Raw genomic sequence first — 4,387 nt, 5'->3', positions numbered from 1 at the left:
GCATCTTTGCCACATGTCCCCCTTCTCCCTCCCACTGGCCCTCAGGGCTCCTGCACTAGTGTAGCAGCAGCCCATCTTCAAGACTCCTGGTGTCTTTTGGGCTTTAGCTGCCTCCCTGCTCTGAAACCTCAGTAGCTCCCTAAGGCCTGCAGGAAGCATCCTGGAGTGTTTAGCCTGGTTTATGGGGTCATGGGATCCTCTGCGCTGTGACCCCAGGCTTCCTTTCCATCCCTTATTCCCTTCTGTTCACTCTTGGGCCCTCTCCCGTACTCGAAGCCAAGTGCCCTAGGGCCCAGCACAGGCCAGGACTGGGCACAGCTGACCCTGGTAGAGATTAGGGAGGAACAGTTGCCTCTCTTTGCCCTGCTGTGAACACCACTGGCCTTTCCTTCAGATAGCTTGTTCACTTCCCAACCCATCCCTCACCCCCAGGGGAGATCGTGGTGAAATGGTTTGAGGCTGTTCAGACTGGCCTGCCCATGTGCATCCTGGGTGCTCTCTTTGGACCGATCCAACTCAGTGCTCAGTAAGTTTTCAAGTGGCGGCTGGGTCAGGGTTGAGGGTGGTGTCAGGACAGAACTCAGAGGGACAAGGGCTCCTAGAAGTAGGAAGAGCACACGGGCGCCTGCCCTGCCCCTTCCAGTTCTCCAGGAAGTAAGGGTAGAAAAAATGGAGCAGAGATGTGAAACTGGCCTGGGGCAAGGGTCTTCAGGTGAGCAAATAAAGCCTATAAGTTTCACAGGACTCTGGGGTCTCTTGGGCCAGGCCTAAGTGCATGGTCAGAATGATGAGCGTCAGTGGGAAGGCAAGTTGGTGTTAGATTCTGGAGTGGGAGAGCTATGATTTAAACCTGAGCTTCAACATGTTCAAGATGAGTGGCTTTGGGTTTGAGATTCCACCTCACTGAGCTCTGTTGCCTCATCTGAAAAGCAGGGATAATAACTACCTCCTTCCGAGGTCTTTGTGAGGATGAACTGAGAAAATGCACAAGTGCTGAGCAGTCGAGTGCCTGGCCCCCAGGGACTTGATGTTTTCTTTTTCCTCTGCTGCCCCACAGGAGCCTGCAAGTGCTGGTCTCGGAGTTGATCCCATGGGCCGTTCAGAATGGGCGCAGAGCCCCGTGTGTCCTCAACCTGTACTATGAGCGGCGCTGGGAGCAGTCCCTGAGGGCTCTACGGGAGGAGCTGGGCATTACGGCACCACCCGTGCATATCCAGGGCTTGGCCTGAGTTCCTGAGCCAGCGGGGCCTGGCCTACCTCCCCCATCTACTGCTTCCCTTGGGGGCAGAGGGATCCCTTGACTACCTTTGTTCCTCTTCTTTGAACACTGACCCTTGGACAACATTTATCATAATTTATCATAGCCACTGCTGAGTGGCCTTGAGGATGAACCCCGCAGGGAGCAAGCAGTACAGTGGCACTCCCAGGGGGACCAGCAGCTGTCCAAGGAGAACTATGCGTGAACAGTATCAGTCGTCTGGGCTCATGCTGGGATGTCGCAGCACTCCTGTTGCGACTCCTTCCAACCAGCCAGGTTTGCTGGGGGCCAGGCTGGGTGTCCTCACGGGAGTGAGGGCTACACCCAATTCCCAAAGCCTGAGAAGAGAGAAGTGGAGGGGGGAGGGGAGGCGAGTGTGTGAATAAAGGCTCCCATCAGGTCAAGTGTCTGCTTGTCCTTTCCCCCAGGGATGCCCCTGACTTTGGCACTCTTGCGACTTCCAAGCACTAGCGCAGAAGTTCCCCTCCCAGCCTGGGCTTTAGCTGCTTGTCCCTCTCTTCTGGCCGAAGTTGGGTGGACGTGGATTCAAATTCCCTGCTCCTCCCTGTTTTTTTTTTTGAGATGGAGTCTTGCTGTGTCGCCAGGCTGGAGTGCAGTGGTGAGATCTCGGCTCACTGCAACGTCCGTCTCCCAGGTTCAAATGATTCTCCTTCCTCAGCTTCCGGAATAGCTGGGACTACAAGCGCATGCCACCATACCCAGCTAATTTTTTTATTTTTAGAGATGGGGTTTCACCATGTTGGCCGGGATGGTCTTGATCTCTTGACCTCGTGATCCGCCCACCTTGGCCTCCCAAAGTGCTGGGATTACAGGCATGAGCCACCACACCCGGCCAACTCCTCCCTGTTTTCCAGCAGAGGACTTAGGGCAAGTCCCTTCCCCTCTCGGAGTCCCCATTTCATCTCAAGAAAAGTGGAATCCTAAGGCGCTCACCCCCTAGGACTACTGTGGGGGTTTCTGAGAGGACATTCAGAAGATGGACTTCAGGGAAAGGAGCCAAGGAGCAGGAGGTGGGGTTTTTTGTTTTTTTGTGTGTGTTTTTTTGTGGGTTTTTTTTTTTTTTTTGAGAGAAGTTCTTGTCCTGTCATGTAGGCTGGAGTGCGTGGCATAATCATGGCTCACTGCATCCTCAATTCCTGGGCCCAAGCAGTCCTCATCTCAGCCTCCCCAGTAGCTGAGGCCACAGGTAGACACCACTATGCCCAACTAATTTTTTAATTATTTATTTTTGAGACAGGGTCTCGCTCTTTTTGCCCAGGCTGGAGTGCAGTGGTGTGATCTCAGCTCACTGCAACCTCTGTGTCCCAGGTTCAAGCAATTCTCCCATCTCAGCCTTCCCAGAAGCTGGGACTATAGGAGCATGCCATCCTGCCCAGCTAATTTTTGTATTTTTTGGTAGAGATGAGGCTTCACCATGTTGGCCAGGCTGGTCTTGAACACCTGACCTCGTGATCTGGCCACCTCGGCCTCCCGAAGTGCTGGGATTACAGGCATGAGCCACCATGCCTGGCCGCCCAACTAATTTTAATTTTTTGTAGAATTGAGGTCTCTATGTTGCACAGGCTGCTTTAACTCCTGGGCTCAAGTGATTCTCCCGCCCTTGGCCTTCCAAATAATACAGATGTGAACCACTGTTTCCAGCCAATCAGGAGCTGTTTTCTTACTGTGTTCATAAGCACAAAAGGCTGCAGTTCATTTTGGAGTGGCAAAAAGGCATTTTCCTTGGGTAAGAGCCAAGGAACAAGGACCGGCTGGATGAAAGGTATTAGAAGAGTGGGTGGCCCTAACTTGGGATTTAGAACCAGAGAAGCCCTAAGATGGAAGAGGCTTTAGCATTTTTCAGGCCAATTCCTCATTGCTTGAATAGGTGATTGATGGCCCAGAGGCAGGCAGAGAATTGCCTAGAGTAACTAAAACACAGGCCACAGGCCCCCTGGTACGTTTACCAGTGCCTCAGTTTCCCTATCTATGATCAGTTTCTAACTGTACTATATGTCAGGCAGTACCATGCACTTGAGATGCATTATTGCATTGACACCTCAAGGTCACCACCCAAGGAGGGAGGTGGTATTTTACTTGTGTTTTACTAATGAGGCAGTAGGAGTAGAGCTGGGGTTGGAACCACGGGTTGTCCGAAGACCTGCTCAGCACTGCCATACCAGGGCCCCAGCCTTCCCTGTGTGTACCACGTCTGGTTCAGGGATCCCAATAGCAGAGGAAGGGCAGGAGAGGCTGGAGGCCCACCTCAGAGCCACGGACTTTTCAGGAGGGAAACCTTGTTCTGAGCTTCTTAAATCTCTGCGGGAAAAGGAGGCCATGCTAGTGAGTCCCCATACTTCACCAGTCTCTGCAGACCTGCTAGCTGTTTCTGCAGTTTCCCAGGGTCCTAGACACCCCCACTGCAGCTCACCAAAGTCAACAGTGCCAGGGTGGCAGCGGAGGTCAGACAGATGGCCTTCACTGCCCAGCTGGGTAGCTCACCTGCTCTAGGCAAGCAGTGCCTGGACAACCCTGGGCCTTTATAGCACTCGTGAGATGGACACAAAGCGTCAGGCTTAGCTGGGAATGGAGTCTGGTCTCCTGAGCATAGGGTGGCATTTGTGTTACCAGCTCATGATTGGAGAAAAATCAAACTGGCTATAGGTAATCACCAGTGAGGCCCTACTAACTTCTGTTTAGAAAGTTCCAGTCTCCCATCTCAGTAAACCATGCTTACCTTCATCCTGCTCCCTGAACACACCAGGCTTCTTCCTGCCTTTTGGAACAGCACCATCCCCAGGTTGTTACATGGTGAGCTCCTTGTCATTCACATCTCTGCTCACATGTCACCTCAGAGATGCCTTCCTGGGCTTCTCAGCCATCTAAAGCAGTCCCTAGTCCCCCTCCCCTTCTCTTCATGCTATCATCTGTTTATTATTTACTTATTTATTTTTTGAGATGGGGTCTCATTCTGTCACCCAGGCTGGAGTGCAGTGCCACGATCACGGCTTACTACAGTTTCGACCCCCTGGGCTCCAGGATCCTTCTGTTTTAGCCTCCCTAGTAGCTGAGCCTATGGATGCGTGCCACCACGCCTAGCTAAATTTTTTTTTTTTTTTTTTTTTTTTT

The 4,387-nt window shown here is 52.4% G+C and overlaps 1 long non-coding RNA gene across 1 annotated transcript; it reads left to right on the top strand.

Annotated features, from left to right (window-relative positions):
- Positions 1 to 22: 22 nt before the first annotated feature.
- LOC105545107 lies at positions 23 to 1,660 on the top strand. Its single transcript, XR_001006871.1, has 2 exons — positions 23 to 526; positions 1,058 to 1,660. It is a non-coding gene; the product is annotated as an uncharacterized LOC105545107 (long non-coding RNA).
- The last annotated feature ends 2,727 nt before the right edge of the window (positions 1,661 to 4,387 follow it).

The sequence above is a fragment of the Mandrillus leucophaeus genome, unplaced genomic scaffold (assembly GCF_000951045.1).
Source record: "Mandrillus leucophaeus isolate KB7577 unplaced genomic scaffold, Mleu.le_1.0 Scaffold109, whole genome shotgun sequence".
Taxonomy (NCBI): Eukaryota; Metazoa; Chordata; class Mammalia; order Primates; family Cercopithecidae; genus Mandrillus; species Mandrillus leucophaeus.
Note: the sequence above shows the minus strand (reverse complement) of the source record. Positions and strands in the feature narration are given on the sequence as shown.